We start from the raw sequence: 18,238 nt of genomic DNA, 5'->3' as shown, positions 1-18,238 counted from the left end.
ACAAAACAGGCAGGAAAACAGAAGAAAATCATTTCTTGGAACTGAATGCAGAGGAGTAAAAGGCAATTAAAAAATAAATTTCACATGAAGTGACTTTATTCATCAATTTCAAAAATATGTAATAAGTGGTACTTCCAAAGTATTTATATATATTGCAAGTTATGTGGGGTCTCATCACATACATCTGCATTTCCAACAAGCTGCCAGGTGAGGTTGCCACCTGAGGAGTAAAAGGTGATTAAGAATCATGGACATGAAAAAGAAGAAATTAGGTATGTAGAGACAGAGAAGAAGGAAAGGAATAAAGGAAAAGAGAGGAGGGAGAGGAAGGCATTTGGAACATGGTTGTCACTAGTTTTCCTTTGAGGTATAATTCCCAGGTTGTCTTAACACAGGTGTCTTCCACAACTTCATCAATAATATTGATAGTTTATTTTAGCTTTCATTACTATCTATAAATAATAAATTCCAGAACAAGTATGAACAAAAGGGAACTCTCCTACATTGTTGATTGTAATGCAAATTTGTGCAAACACTATGGAGAACTGTATAGAATTTCCTTAAAAAGCTAAAAATAGAGCTAGCATATGAATTAGCAGTCCCAATCCTGGACACATATATCAGGAGAAAATCATACTTCTAAATAATACATGTACTCCAATGTTCATAGCAACACTATTTACAATAGTCAAGATATGGAAGAAATGTAAATATTCATCAATAGGTTAATAGATAAAGAAGATAATAAATAAATAAAAGCTCTTTAAAAAGATTAAAAAAAAAAAAAAAGAAGAAGAAGAAGAATAATTTAGGATTATACTAGAGCACACTGTCCAGAGAAGCTGGAAGACTTAATGAACATGAAAGGCCCAGGATAGCCTGTTGGAAGCTGATCATAATAAGCAGTGTAATTCGTGCTTCCATCTGAGAACACTGGAAAAAGTGTTCAGTTCATTTCAGTTCAGTTCAGTTCAGTTGCTCAGTCATGTCCGACTCTTTGCGACCCCATGAATCGCAGCATGCCAGGCCTCCCTGTCCATCACCAACTCCCGGAGTTCACTCAGACTCACATCCATTGAGTCCGTGATGCCATCCAGCCATCTCATCCTGGGTCGCCCCCTTCTCCTCCTGCCCCCAATCCCTCCCAGCATCAGAGTCTTTTCCAATGAGTCAACTTTTCGCATGAGGTGGCCAAAGTACTGTAGTTTCAGCTTTAGCATCATTCCTTCCAAAGAAATCCCAGGGCTGATCTCCTTCAGAATGGACTGGTTGGATCTCCTTGCAGTCCAAGGGACTCTCAAGAGTCTTCTCCAACACCACAGTTCAAAAGCATCAATTCTTCAGCGCTCAGCCTTCTTCACAGTCCAACTCTCACATCCATACATGACTACTGGAAAAACCATAGCCTTGACTAGACGGACCTTAGTTGGCAAAGTAATGTCTCTGTTTTTGAATATGCTATCTAGGTTGATCATAACTTTTCTTCCAAGGAGTAAGCGTCTTTTAATTTCATGGCTGCAGTCACCATCTGCAGTGACTTTGGAGCCCCAAAAAATAAAGCCTGACATTGTTTCCACTATTTCCCCACCTATTTGCCAAGAAGTGATGGGACCAGATGCCACGATCTTCCTTTTCTGAATGTTGAGCTTTAAGCCAACTTTTTCACTCTCCTCTTTCACTTTCAACAAGAGGCTCTTTAGTTCCTCTTCACTTTCTGCCATAAGGGTAGTGTCTTCTGCATATCTGAGGTTATTGATGTTTCTCCCGGCACTCTTGATTTTAGCTTGTGTTTCTTCCAGTCCAGCGTTTCTCATGATGTACTCTGTATATAAGTTAAATAAGCAGGGTGACAATATACAGCCTTGACGTACTCCTTTTCCTATTTGGAGCCAGTCTGTTGTTCCATGTCCAGTGTTAATCAATACTTTATTGGGGAGGAAATACTTCTTCACCCAATACTTTGTTGGGTGAAGAAATCACCCATCATGCTACATCTTTTGTGTATCATATAGCAGCACACTGGACCACAAACACATTTTAGATATTAACATGCCTTTGTTTAGCCCTAATTGGAGTTTTAAGGAAATGGAATAATTAGATCTTTAGGCAGCAGTTTGTAAAAATTGATATCTATCTTTTGTTTGTGGATTATTGTGGGGTGGGATGAAGGGTGGGGTGTTTGTAGGGTATTAGGGGAAGGAAATGAAAAAAGGAATATGCAGTTTTATAAACCTTTATTACCATTAAGGTGCTATTCTAGGCTCTCAAGGACAGATGGATGAGGGGTTTTGTTTTTGTCTTTTCTTTCACAAATCCATTGTGAAGTTTAGCACCACTGAATATTGACTCTCAAAATGTCATCAAAGCAACCTATTAGTAACACAAGGATAAGTTTATTGTTTAAATGGTAAGGGAGTAAATGTATATTCGTATTTTATTTTTTCCTGACAGTAAATACAAGGTTTCTGGATCAGAGGCAAATTGATTATTTACTTAAAAAATAGATCCTAGTACTAGATGTCCATGCTTCATGTTCTTCCATGAGGCAGTCTGGTGAGGGCCAGTTGAACTCTGCATGTGGAGGGAAGGAGTAGAAAGGAATCCATACTATAGGAGAGGAAATCAACATTATAAACTAGAAACTTAACGTGTAAATGTTGGCATATTACCCACCACTCCCCTCTAGGCATAGAGTGATTACTTTTATTCTGGAATGTAAACAAACCTCCTTATGGGAGAGAAGATGAATGTCACCTAGGTTTTCAGAACCATTTGGAATGTAATAAATAATTCTGGGTTTTATAGCCATTTGAAATGAAAACACAGGGTTCCAAAGCTATCATCTTAGAAAATGAGAGGTATATGATTTTAGAAAAAAGGAGAGACTGTTTATCACTAGAGCATTGCTATTGTCTTTCAGTTCAGTTCACTTGCTCAGTCGTGTCCAGCTCTTTCCAAGCCCATGGACCACAGCACTACAAGCATCCTTGACCATCACCAACTCCCAGAGTTTACTCAAACTCAAGCCCATTGAGTCCATGATGCTATCCAACTATCTCATCCCTGTCTTTCCCTTTCTCCTCCCACTTTCAATCTTTCCCAGCATCATGGTCTTTCCAAATGAGTCAGCTCTTCACATCAGGTGGCCAAAATATTGGAGTTTCAGTTTCAATTGTCTTTATCAGAAGGTAAATATTTGATTGTACAGAAAAATAAAAGTAGTCTCAATAAGAGAACACTACCTTGACAGACACTGTGTTTCTGAGAATGAAGGGCAAACTCAGAGTATTTATTTAGATTCTGAAGTCTTGTTAGGGTGGGTCTTTTGGTGGAGGGGTTTAGTTAGGTTAGGGTTAAGAATCATGATGTAACAGTTTAGGACTGGTTAAGAATAGCAATGCAAGGATTTGAGGCAAGGGATTTAAAATGTTCTAAGGAGTAAACTATGGTTTGACACTTTTTATTGAAGTGTCCATGTACCTTTCAGGAAGTTCTTGGAATGAAATTATTTGTAATTTTTATCTTCCATGGCAAGAGTTTTCTAGCATTATAAAGTTACATCAATGGAGATAACAGATTAAAGTTATATTAGCGTAAATTGTAAGGTGTGCAACTGGTTTTGAATCTTATAGTGCTCTGTGTATTTTGGTGAGTGTGTGTGTTTTTGTTAGTAGCTCATATTGAAGTTAGGTCTCCTGCATTGCAGGTATATTATTAACCATCTGAGCCACCAGGGAAGCCCAGAGTTAGCCAATTATACCTCAGGTCCCTCTTTCCCTTCACACTCAAGCATGATCCACCTCTTGACAGTGTCTCTTAACTGGCTTTCTGCCTCTGGTAGAGCAGCTGATACGTGGGATGGACAAGAAATCTGGATACGGGGGATGGAACAGAAAATATTGGAGCTCAAGTATTTAGGAGACTTAACCACACATGGGGAAGTTTCAAAATATTTAAGGTCAGTGCTGTAGGGGATGTCAGGGAACATTCTGAAGTCCTACATGAGGTGGCAGAAACTAAAACCTATCATGATTTGAGAATTAATGTAAAATGATCTTATGTTTACCTATGGGCTATTGAGTCCTGGCATGTTTGGGTTTCATCACTGGTTTCTGAAGAGGAAATTAATTGTATCAGAATTCATATCTACATAAAACTGATCTAATTATTAAGAAAATTTACAAAAGTTATTTTTTCTGCCAGTGAAACCTTAATGTAATTTTGTGGAAATAATATTTTCTTATATATTTCCCAAATGTTAGTAAGTAGAAATATGTCAACAAACAATATGCTATGAAATTATGCAAACAAATAGTAAGAAAATGTGTGTGTAGAAATGCTGTAGAAAAGAAATACTTGTCAAGTATTTTTAAGTATAAACAAAAGAATCATATGAACATGTACAATATAATCACTTCATAATTCAGAGCATGATTAATTTGTTTTTGTAAAACCTATTTGATTTGTAAAGAAATTAGAATCATCAAGTTGTGAATCAGATTAGGATAATGAAAACAAATCAGTTAAATAGATGTTTCAGTAAAATTTTAAGCTTTTAAAAAAGTAAAAATGATTTTTTGAAGATAGCTCAACCTCTGTATTAGTACAGGATAGTGGGTTTTGCAAATCCCTAATCCTATAATATGCTTCTGAAAATAGGATTCAGGAAGACATGACTTTGAAAATCCTGCAATGAAGAAACCTCCCTCTAACCTTGTTTAACTCACTGTTTGCCAAACTTAACTAACCACTGAATGTTTTAGTTCATACATCTTTTAATACAGAAGAACTAAGGCAAATGCTTTACATAGTATGTCAAATTAATCTGTACTGTGAAAAAGCTTTATCATTAATATGAATAATAGTTCCTTCCTGTGCAAAATGTGGACCAGCAGCATTAGAATCACCTGAGACATTGTTAGAAATACAAAGTTTATCACCTTGAAAAGCTGACTAAGAATTTGAATTTTATAAGGTCCTTAAGTGATCCACAAGCATATTAAAGTGAGAAGCTAATAGTACAAAGCACTGATTCTCAAACATGGCTGAACATTAGTATAATGTGGAAATCTTTTTCTAATACCAATGTCCTGGTGCCACACTAAAAAAAAAGGCTTCAGTTTTAAGTTTTCAGAAAAGAAATATAAGCATTTTGTGGAAAGCTCCCTAGATGGTTCTAATTTGAAGCCAGATTTTGAATTGTATGTAAAGAATAATCTTGCCTCTTAAGAAAGTCTTTCTGTCTCAGTTATAGCAGCTGCATATTTATAATACTTCAAGTCAAAAATTTGGAGTCTTTCATATATTTTTAACACACTTCATTCAATCCATTAGAAATCATAAGCAGTAGACTTCCACTTTTAGCCAAGGTGGAGTGTCAGGAACCAGGTTTAACCTCACACTCATAAAAACCAAATTACAACCCCCCAGAAAGAACCAAACCATGAAACAGATTTCAAGACACTAAACATCAAGAAAATAAGGACAATAATCCCTGAGAAATGGGAAACAAATGAAGTAAAACCTGCAATTTCCCTGAGTGACTGACTTGTGGATGTTTCCAGGCATCATCTCAGGGAGTCAAACTCTTTTGTTGCTGTTATTATTGATATATAATTAAACTATAACAATACAATTGGCCTTTGGACAACATGGATTTTAACTGTAAAAGTACACTTATACAAGGATTTTTTTTCAATAGTGACTATTACAGTACTACATGATCCAAGATTGATTGAATCCACAGATGTAGAACTGGGAATATGGAGGTCTGATTAGAAGCAATGCTCAAATATTTTACTTCAAAGAGTGTAGGTGCTTCCACTCCTTTTAAAAATTTATTTATTTATTCTTGCTCTAGACTGTCTATTAGTTCCAAGATTATAATGTAAAGATTTGATATTTGTACGTACTGAGAAATGAGCATCAAAATTACCTCAGTTAATGTACATCTCTACAGTTACAACTTTTTTATTTCTTGTAATAAGATTGTAATATGGACTTTGAAGATTTAGTCTCTTAACATCTTTCAAATATGCAAAATAGTATTATTAACTAGTCATCATTCTCTACATTATATCCCCAGGGTTTACTTTATAACTGGAAGTTGGTGCATTTCCTCCATTTTCACCCATTTCACCTACCCATACACACCCACTGCTGGCAACCATCAATCTCTTTTCTGTATGTATGAGTTCCGTTTCATCTCTTTTTTAGATTTTATTATAAATACATATGAAATCATATGGCATCTGTCTTTCTCTGACTGATTCATAATCTTGTATTGAGTTTTCTAAAATTTTGATCTGCTGCTGCTGCTGCTGCTAATTTGCTTCAGTCTTGTCTGGCTGTGCAACCCCATAGACGGCAGCCCACCAGGCTCCCCCATCCCTGGGATTCTCCAGGCAAAAACACTGGAGTGGGTTGCCATTTCCTTCTCCAATGCATGAAAGTGAAAAGTGAAAGTGAAGTCGCTCAGTCGTGTCCAACTCTTAGCAACTCCATGGACCGCATCTACCAGGCTCCTCCATCCATGGGATTTTCCAGGCAAGAGTACTGGAGTGGGGTGCCATTGCCTTCTCCAAAAATTTTTATCTAGACTTGCTTAATTTTCTTTCACATATCAACCTTTTGTAAAACAGGTTCTGGTTCTATTATATAAACCTCATCTCACTTCCACATATCCAAATCCTTTAGAAATGTTTCCTCCTTGTATTTAACTCTGGACGCTTTCCATATTTCTGTATGCTTCCCTTTCTTTAATCTGTCTTCTCTTGGCTTTTTTGATATCAGAAACTTCAACATTTTTTTTTCTCATGACTTCTCTTTGAAGGCTCAAATAGAATACTTAAAATCTCTATCCAACCATTCAACTGAACTAAACTGATCCAACCTTTCAAACTAGTGACCCTCACTTTTATTGATGACTTCAGTTCTACATATCCAGAGATGATTGTCTAATGTATATTTCCAGCCTAGCTCTGCTTTTTTTTTTTTTTAAATTTCATACTAGATTTTAGATATCTCAAGCTTACCATGTTTATAAGCAAAAATAAAACTCTTTTCCAAACATGATGTTTTCATTATTTTCATGAAGGGAACTCAGATATATCCACTTAACTATATAACTTATAAATCATGATTGATTTCTGTTGGCTTTACTTCTTAATTATTAAAAAAAATTCTTCCTCAAGAAATTCTTCAGAAAAGTAAGAAAAGTGAAACATTATTTTATTACATTTAGATGACACTACAGAAGTTCAAAGTGTTATCACTTACTGTCAATTTACCAATTTGAAATTTTAACACTAACTTGTCTCAAATTCACATTTCTTCCATCCCTACAGAGTCCATGTTCTTAACTTCTAAATAAATATAGCTTTATTCTTGGGTAAATACTTACTTTTCAAAATGAAGTATGATTCATATCTGCATTTCTCATACCACTTAACACATTGTCTCATTCAGCAAGTGCTAAATATTTAAATTACTGCTTGAAATTAATATAAATAGCAAGATTAGGCCCCCAAATAGATTAGTTTAATATTGTTTAAGCCAGATATTACTTTTTAGAAACCGCTGTTATGCTTTTATTAAATTGCAATATGCTGTCTGTGTGCTCAGCCTCTCCAGTCCTGCCCAACTCTGTGACCCCATGAATCGTATCCCATCAGGCTCCTCTGTCCATGGGATTTTCCAGGTAAGAATACTGGAATGGGTTGTCATGCCCTTCTCCAGGGGATCTTCCCGACCCAGGGATCGAACATGCACCTCCTGCATTGTTAGATGGGTTCTTAATCGCTGAGCCACCAGGGAAGCCCTATATACTATCTACATCGATGTATTTAAGGAGGAATCATTTCTATTAATATTTTTACTAATGTTTTCAGTGCTATTTTACAAAATGAGTACAAGAATTATCAGCCTTGCTGTGATTTAAAAACATTAGTTTTAAAACATATTTATCAAACATGTTTCTAGAAAGTATTAATTTCAGAAAGTGGACACATTCTAATGTTTTAAAAATTTTCCAACTTTAATGTTATTTCTAAAATTTGTCTCTCTTCAAATTGACCAAACTTCTTTTAACAAAACTGCATCCAGAATAAATAAAATCATTGAAACTTTTAAGTATTATATTTCTAAACCAGTGTAGGTGAGCACTTCCTCAATTAGATTAAGAATATAGTGCTAATTTTCTAGGGGGAAAATGCCACTTATCAGTAATTGTCAAAACAAGATTAATGATCTCAAGTCAGCCTCAGTCTGCCATAAATATGTAGATATTGATAACAACAAATTGGGTCAGTCTTTTCATATAAATAGTTCTTGTTCATTTCTTAATTAGAAATACTAGTCCATGTACCAGTTGTAATCCTTGTCTTGTTGACACTAAAAGAAAAACTTGAAGACTAACAGATTTCCTGTTTTTCATGTTACCTTGTTATAGGTCTTCTTTCCTGGACACTAGTATCCACCTGGTAATATTGCTGCCAAAGTCAACTAAATTGCAAGTCTCTCAGGGATGTGCTTTAGTTTGACTCTTCTTTTACTCTGAAAAACTGACTTTAAAGAGTTTGAATGACAATGTGACCTCTCCAGCCTATGGATATATCCCATGGTGATAACAAGGAAAAAAAAAATGTTTGTTTATATTTTAACAATAGTGTCTTTTTCAAAGGAAAACTTGAACTTTGATCTTTTTAGGTCCTATCGCTGTTCATAATCAAGGACACAATACCATAGATCTGCAATGTCAGAACTCAGAACTTTTCCTGTGGCAGGAGTAAAAGTCCATGAGAGGCCAATCATTGCATTTTTGTTTAGACACACAAGATATAAAGCCATCTCTTAACAGTGAGTATTCTCAATTTATATCATACACAATGCATTCTTGCAGAATTGCACATAACTTATACTGAATTTAATTTAAAAGAGAGAATTGCACAGCATACTCTTAGAGTTGTCCTGAAGGTCTTTGAAGAAGTTCTAAATTATGAAGTGCCATAGCTTGTGGGCTAATTTTCATTTTAACCAAGAATGACATGAAATAAACATGCAAATGGCAAACAGAAAGCTGTTAATTTGTGTGAGAAGTTAAAATGAAGAAAATAAGAGGATAAAAGCAGTTAGTTGGTGCTACTACAACATAGAATCTACAATTCACATCCTGGGGGAGTGACAAACCAGTCATTTAATGCTATGTCAACACATGTATCTTGTCTTTCATTAGTGAACTCTCCTGCTGGTTTGCACACTGTCAGAAGTAGACCTCCTACTGACATTCATAGAGGTGTGGAAACTGGGATGGTTTAATAATTCTGTTTTGTTTAGCTTTCTTCCTTATCCTATTTGAAACCAATTTTTTCCCTTCACTTTTAGAACAAGTACATATTAGTTTCACTTATGAAAGAAATATTAAAAATGTTTATGATTCAAATGACCTACTTTCCTCTTAATTCCTTCGAGCACTTTGAATATCCTAGCCAATTGAGGGTTACATCTGCTTGTAAATTACCCATGCTTTCTCTCTGCACAGAGTCTGCCCGCATCATCTGTGAATAAATAACCATAAAAAATAAATGGAGAGGAAAGATGACAACATCCATCTCCCTTTCCTTCTGAAAACTGTTCTATAGAGATATTGGTTAATGATCTAAGCAGTACTATAGATTTTAAATATTTTCTATTTCTCCAGTCTATGTCTGTTTCCATAAACCCGTTCAAGTCAACTCATCTGTTTTTAAATAATATTCTTCATTGACTGTGGATAAGCAAAAAAATATTTAAATAGCTATCTATAAAATTCATGTAGAACAATCATATAAAATCTAAGGAACACAAAGATAACTAGAGTAAGAGTTTTTAAATATAATTTCTTCAAATATTTCCCAAGCTCAGTCAAGAGTCAGAGAGTTTCGTTTTAACTAACAACACCATATTTAAGTAATGTTATTTATAAAATTAATTTCTGGGATAATTTTGCAATAATGTAAATCATCGTGACTTTTTTTTTTTACACTAAGACATAGAATGCTTAACTGTTGTTGTAAGGCCATTTGTGTTGTGAATAATAATGTCCATCAGCTAAAAATTCAAATGACTACTTCACATAAATGTATTATACTTACTTAAATTGATAATTTAATTATTAATTAAATCTTTTAATTAATTAAATATTTTAATCAGTGTTTATTTAAGCTACTGTGTTGCCTTCTTGGAATTACCTCAAGGTTCTCTAATTTTTTACCTGCAACACTTAATACATGTGAAAATGTTCACTTCTAAAGCACCACTACTGTAGTTTTGTCATTAATTCTTATTAACACTGAATCTGTAAAAATTCATTTTAACAAAGTTAGTCACAGTTTTTTTCACAATCTTATTTTACAGATTTTAAACATACAATTTTGGGGAGTTTTTTGTATATTTGTTTTGTTTTTCTTCCTGCCTTTTTTTTTTTAATCATGGGAAGTTTTGTCTTTTTTTGCAGAGATTATTTAAATTAATTTTTGACTTCCCATAAGAAACATATTGTATAAAGATAATGATAATATTTTAGGGTGATCATGTTTCTTCAGCAAGTAGTAATACAACTATGTGACTGTGCATGTGTGTGTGTGTGTGTGTGTGTGTGTATTGATTTCAGCCCCTAAAAGACTAGGAAGTATCAAATACCTTAAAAAATTGCCATCAGAAGACCTGTCAAAAAGCACCCAGGAACATTTCTTAGAGGACCACAACTCGATTTTTCACTTAATATATCTGGTTTTGGTTGACTAGAAGATGTCTATAACAGAGCATTAACAAACACTGTAATTTGCTGGGGTCAGCCAGGTCTGTAGCTTTGAGATTGAAAGTCATCTTAAATTATGCTATCAGCTTTCCAAACCTCATTAGGCTTAACCCATTTAGGCGCCACTGACTTCTCGGAATCACCAATGGAACCCTAATCAGAAAACCACAGAGCAGCCAGGCTTCTGCTATCAGAAACCTCAGTACAATTTTGTATATTAATATTTCAGAAAGTTTGTAGGAATACATGCTCCCTGCTGAGCACTACAAGCAGTGCCGACACCGCTACAGTCAGTCAAGCTGGCCAGAGTGCCTGGCAGCTCCCTGTCTGTCTATGGATCTGACAACCAGAGAAAGAAAAGGCAGAGGAAAACGAAATGAACTAAATGCCTCCGTTTGATTTATGATTAATAAATTCCTATTATTGGAGAGTCAGGTAGCCAGTAAATAGAATAATATATGGTTACAGGAAAATGCTGATCTTATCCTGTAATGAAGCCATAGAATTTTGAATACAATATTACTAATTTTTCCAGGAGAAGCAATCATTGAAAAAATTTTGAGAACATTAGTTTTCTCTAATGTTCTTCAAAACATTTAATCTAATTTTCATGATGTATTGGTCAAAATAAAGTCTAAAAGATATCCAACAAAGAAGTGCAATTAAAAATGTAACAGAGAAAAATCAATTTAGTAATGAATATCCATGTGGAGTTTTAAGACTTTTAGAAATATGTGCAACAGAGAAAAATATAATTTCTTTGATGAAAAGCAGTGACCAAAGTTCAATGTAATACAGTAAAACTAAGTTTAAAATAAAGAAACCTAGCAGAAAATACAACTTTAAAGAATGCCTGAATTTAAAAAAATACTATAAATAATGAAAATTATATACATAATTGATTTGTGTATAAACAGGAAATATTGATGATATTTAAATTTACTTTCTATACAATGACACATATTTACAGGTACCACAGAGAGAAAATATTTACAGAAACTACTAACATGTTAGGGTTTCTTAAGTTTAAATCAAACAAAAGGTTTAGAAATGAAATCACACCAAAACAAAAATGTATGCTTTTTAAACTAATATTTTAATAATTATCATATTGTCTAAAGTGAATGACTAGGTCACTGAAATGGTGAACAGAATATGTTCTTTTTTATTTTCATTTTTCTTTAACAAATTATTATGACAGATATATTTTCCACACTGCATGAACTTGAATATGGTACTTTCCTAAATTTATGTAATTAGAACTAGAAAGCATTTAAAACATCTGTCACATTGTATGAAACATAGTCCTTTGGTACTTGAATAATATATATAATTTAGTTGTTTCTAACTGCCTGGCAACACATAGTTCCTATTAAGGAGTGAAAGTTTGTAATAATGCCAGCTCTGCATTGAGCTATATGAGTAGCATTGACAAGTAGTAAGCTTCTCACCTTTGGTGTGAACTTATATCTGTGATTCCTCACAATCCTAGTGTTGCACGACTACACCAAAATCTTACAAGTGCAGGCACATACACATTGATATAATATTTTCAACTATCCAAATCTATGTGTATATAATTCATGTAAATCTTCAAAGGCATTTTATTTTAAATGCTATGGTTTCTATAAAAATATGGCCACACAACAATCTTTGTCAGTTCTGATTTTATTTTAGTATATTTTGCTTTATTTGTTTTACTGTATTGTAGTAAGAACAGTTATGGAGATCTATCCTCTTAGCAGATTTTAAGTGACATTATATTTTTACTATAGGTGAGGCTTCCCAGGTGGTGCTAGTAGTAAAGAACACACTTGCCAATGCAGGAGGCATACGGGATGCAGATTCAATCCCTGGGTTGAGAAGATCCCCTGGAGGAGAGCAGGGCAACCCACTCCAGACTTACCTAGAGAATTCCATGGACAGTGGAGCCTGGCAGGCTACAGTCCATGGGGCACAAAGAGTCAGACACCACTGAAGCGACTTAGCATGCACGCATACACAGTGTTGTACAGCAGATCTCTAGAGCTTATTCATTTCATTTAACTGAAATGTGCCTCTTGATTAATAACTCCCCATTTCCTACTACTCCCAAAACCCTGGTAACCACTATTCTAGTAATTGATTTTATGAATTTGACTACTTTAGGTACCTCACTTAAGTGGAATTATTCAATACTTTATTTGTCTGGTTTATTTCACTAGGTATAATATTCTCCAGGTCCATCCATGCTGTTATATGTTGCTCCAATTTTTTTTTTTTTAAAGCTGAATAACATCCCATTGTATGTGCATGTTTGAGTGCTCAGTCGCTTCAGTTGTGTCCAACTCTTTGCAACCCCATGGACCATAGCCCCACAGACTCCTCTGTCCATGGCATTCTCCAGGCAAGAATAGTGGAGTGGTTTGCCATTTCCTCCTTCAGGGCATCTTCCCAACACAGAGATTGAACCCAGGTCTCCTGTGTCTCCTGCATTGGGAGGTGGATTCTTTACCCACTAAGCCATCTGGGAGCCCTTGGATGTGCATACATTTTCTTTATCCATTCACATGTTTTTAAGTTATTTTTACATCTTGGCTCTTGTGAATACTGCTTCAGTGAATGCTGGAGTGCTATTATCTTTGAGATTCTGATTTTAACTTTTTTTGAATGTATATACGAAAGTGAAATTGCTGGATCAATTATTCTATTTTTAACGAGGAAACTCAGTACTGTCTTTTAGAGTGCCTGCCCCATTTTTCATCCTTAGTAGGAGTGTGCGAAGGTTTTAATTTCTCCGCATTCCCACCAACAATTGCTGTCTATGTTGTTTTGATAAGAGCCATCCTGACAGATGCGAGGTGATATTTTTTGTGGTTTTGATTTTCATTTCTCTGATGATTAGTGATAATGAATATTTTTAAATATAGCTGTTGGTATTTTGTATGTCCTCTTTGGAATAATGTTTATTTCAGGTCTTAGCTTATCTTCAATTGGGTTACTAGTTTTTCTCTTATTAAGCTGTATGAGTTTCTTACATATTTTGGACAATAACCTTTTATCAAATAGATCATTTACAAATTTTTTTTCCCATTCTGTAGATTGCATTTACACAATGTTGAATGTTTCCTTCCATGTGCAGAAACTTATAAGTTTGATATAATCCAATGTGTTTATTTTAATTTTTGTTGCATTTGATTTTGGTGTCATACCATGAAATCACTACCAAGACTACTGCTATGAAACTATACCCTATGTTGTCTTCTGAGAGTTTTACAGTTTCAGATCCTACATTTAAGTCTTTAATCCATCTTGGGTTGATTTTTGTGTATGGTGTAAAATGAAAGCCCAATTTCATTCTTTTGCATGTGGATTTCCAGTTTCCCAACATAATTTATTGAAGATCAGTTCACCATACATGCCTGAATTTATTGCTCACCTCTTCATTCTGTTCAGCAGTTAATATGCCTACCTTTATGCCAGTCCCATTGAGTTTAGATTACTGTAGTTTTATAATATATTTAGAAATCAGGAAATGTAATGCCTCCTTCTTTATTTTTTCCTCTTAAAATTACATTTGGCTATTCATGAGCTTTTGTGATTCTTTTAATATATAAATTGTAGAATTGTGTTTTCTATATCTGTAAAAATGTTTTTGGAATTTTGATAAAATTGCATCAAATCTCTAGATTACTAAAAGTAATAGGATGAAATAAATTACTTCTAAAGCTTACTGATAATCTCCATCTCGCCATAAAAATATGTAACAAATATGTTCTTCAGTAATAATGTACTTTCAATATAACTCTGCAAAATATGGCTATAGATATAGACAAAATTATTTTTAGGTTATATAAGATTATTTTTAGCTTTGGTACTTACTATGTGAAAGTGAAATTGTTAGTCACTCAGTCGGGTTTGACTCTTCATGATCCCATGGACTGTAGTCTGCCAGGCTTCTCTGTCCATGAAATTCTCCAGGCAAGAATACTGGACTGGGTTTCACTTTCCTTAATCGTATGTGTAAAAGAACTGAGTACATGGGTCTAACTTGGGATATATTGAGAATATTTCACTGAATGAAAATGTTGCAAAATGATCACTAAGGAAAAAAGATGCTCTAAAAAAGGTGTACATGGAACTTCATATTGTAACTTCTCAGTGCTGAATTTTAAGTAAGAAAAGACTGAAATTTCTCAGAGAAACAAATATATGAATTCAGTCTACAAATTTTTCAGTCTAGTCTCTCAATTTTAGTTTTTTGAAATGAGCAGAAAAGAAGTATAAGATCTAAATATCTTCTGTAGTATTTTTAAAAAATATGACTCTTTCGAAAGTAAAAAGGAGAGTGCAAAAGTTGGCTTAAAACTCAACATTCAGAAAACTAAGATCATGGCATTCGGTCCCATCACTTCATGGCAAATAAATGGGGAAACAGTAGAAACAGTGGCTGACTTTATTTTTCTGGGCTCCAAAATCACTGCAGATGGTGACTGCAGCCATGAAATTAAAAGACGCTTACTCCTTGGAAGGAAAGTTATGACCAACCTAGACAGCATATTGAAAAGCAGAGACATTACTTTGTCAACGAAAGTCTGTCTAGTCAAGGCTATGGTTTTTCCAGTGGTCAGGAATGGATGCAAGATTTGGACTATAAAGAAAGCTGAGCTTTGAAGAATTGATGCTTTTGAACTGTGATGTTGGAGAAGACTTTTGAGAGTCCCTTGGACAGCAAGGAGATCCAACCAGTCCATCCTAAAGGAGATCAGTCCTGGGTGTTCATTGGAAGGACTGATGTTGATGCTCCGATACTTTGGGCACCTGATGCGAAGCGCTGACTCATTTGAAAAGACCCTGATGCTGGGAAAGATTGAGGGCAGGAGGAGAAGGGGATGACAGAGGATGAGATGGTTGGATGGCATCACTGACTCAATGGACATGGGTTTGGGTGCACTCCGGGAGTTAGTGATGGACAGGGAGGCCTGGCGTGTTGTGGTTCATGGGGTCTCAAAGAGTTGTACACGACTGAGTGACTGAACTGAGCTGAAAGAGTACATAATATAAATTCAAATGTCAGATATTATAATTATAGACCACTAAATTATGTTTCCCTGAGTGCTTAAAGGTGTAATATTTTCATGGCAATAGTTTTTCTTTTTGATATATACTCTTTATTATCTTTCTATATTTCTCAAACCAAGTTGTTTCTGTTTAAGACAGTTTTCTTTCCTTTAGAAAATGCATCTGTAAAATGTTTACATTTGCCTAACTTTCCACAACAGATGTACCTCAGTGAAATTGTGAAAAAATGTTATCCTGTTTGGCCATAAAATTGCATTATAATTGTAGAAGCATGTTACCTTCATTTATGATATATCTTCACTTAACAGCACTTCCTAACATTTCATATGTATTTTTTGTCACTATAGTAGGATAGTCAAGTAGTTTATGATCTAAACTAGGCATTCTCAAATCTGTCTGAACTGTTACCAGGAGATGCTTTTAAAAATTACTGATAACAAGTCTCCAAGAAAATTCACTTCTTTATAGTGAAATTCATGTATCTGTATATATGAAATATTTTCTAGTTCTTTCCAGTCTTCAGATGAGATCCAAAAGAGTTAAAGAAACACAAGTATAACCAAAATTATGTTTTTTTAAATTCATAAATAAAAATTACTTGGAAACAGATGGTTAAATTTTTTGCATTAAGTACAGAATTTTCATATTGACTCTCTTCCTCCTTCCCTTCCTTCCTTCCTTTCTTTCCTCTTTCCCTCTTTCTTTCTGAAATGGTTTTAGACTTACTGAAGTTGTAAAATGTGATCCTCACATTCCTTTTGCCTGTGCTTAGTCATGCAGTCATGTCTGACTCTTTGTAACCCCAGGGACTGTAGCCCACCAGTTTCCTCTCTTCATGGATTCTCCAGGCAAGAATACTGGAGTGGGTTGCCATGCTGTGCCAGTACTGGAATTTCCTCCTCCTCCTTTTGTCTAGCTTCTAGTAATGTTAACATCTTGTACAACCACAGTACAATGATCAAAACTAAGAAGTTAATATTGGTACAGTACTCTAAGCCAAAGTTCAGACTTTCTGTTTTTCTGTTTATATCCTTTTTCTATTCCCGTATCCAATCCAATCCTATATCCCACATTTCAATTAGTCATTATATTTCCTTAGGTTTCTCCATTTGTGCCAACTCTCTATCCTTTCCTTTTCTTTTCCTTTTTATAATAATAATTATTATTATTTTTTACTTTACAATACTGTATTGGTTTTGTCATACATTGACCTGAATCCACCATGGGTGTACATGAGTTCCCAATCCTTATTTTTTATGATCTTCAAATTTTAGAATAGTTCTGATCAGTTGTTGGTAGACTATTTCTCAATTTCAGTTTTGCCTAATGTTTCCTCATGATTATATTAAGGTTATATGTATTTTTAGAAGGAACCACAGAAGTGATGCTGTTCCTGGTCCTAAATTCAGTGTAGAATATTGGTGGCAGGGAAAGGAGAGCTGGTTCATGTGATGTTACCATGTCTTAGTATTACTGATATAACTTTGATTATCTTTGTTAAGATGACATTGTTTAGGTTTCTCCAATTATTATTTTTCCTTGTATAATTAATAAATATATGATTGAGGGACTTTCAAATATCCAATTTGAAACTGTATGAAAATGCCCAATTTCTTTGAAACTTTCACCCACAGACTTTTCATCCACTGAAATGTTAGAGGAAATATAGTCTATAAGACTACCCTTACTTCTAATACCAATTGCAAGTTTAGGGGTCCCAAGGTTATCCTTACATTTCATAATTTTCTATAAGGACTCACAGAACTTCCTGAAAGATATTACTCTTATAATGAAGTTTGTTACAGTTGAAAAAAATGTACAGATTAAATTCAGCCAGAAAAAAAGTACATAGAGCAGAATTCAGGAAAGTTTCAAGCACTGAGCTATTTGTCCAATCATTGTACAGTCAAGGACAGCTTTAGTTTCCTGCATTAATGTGTGACAATACACATGGAACATTGCTCGCCAGGGAAACTCGCCTACATGTTGTACCCAGAGTCATTACTGTGACTCAATCATGTAACTCTGGTTGGCCATCTGAATGGACTGCCTCACTCTCCAGCCTCTCCAGAGGTCAAACTAATAGGATGTGACCTCAAACTCCCCTTTAAGTCATATTGTTAGACTCTCTGGCTGGCTTGACTAGCTCCCACTCTAAATCATTTTGTAGAACTAGTGAGGCACTCTCTGTCCCCCTTCTAATGTCTATGTCAGAAGCTTTCTCTGTCTTTTTTCCCTGCAAGTCATCAAGATGGTGGAGTGGAAGGGCTTGTGCTCATCTTCTCCTGTGAGAATTCCAAAACTGCAACTCACTACTGAACAACCATCAACAGGAGAACATGGGATCCAAACAGAAAAAGATACCCCATGTCCAAGGGCAAA

Source organism: Oryx dammah, unplaced genomic scaffold, assembly GCF_014754425.2.
Source record: "Oryx dammah isolate SB20612 unplaced genomic scaffold, SCBI_Odam_1.1 HiC_scaffold_12, whole genome shotgun sequence".
Classification (NCBI taxonomy): Eukaryota; Metazoa; Chordata; class Mammalia; order Artiodactyla; family Bovidae; genus Oryx; species Oryx dammah.
Note: the sequence above shows the minus strand (reverse complement) of the source record.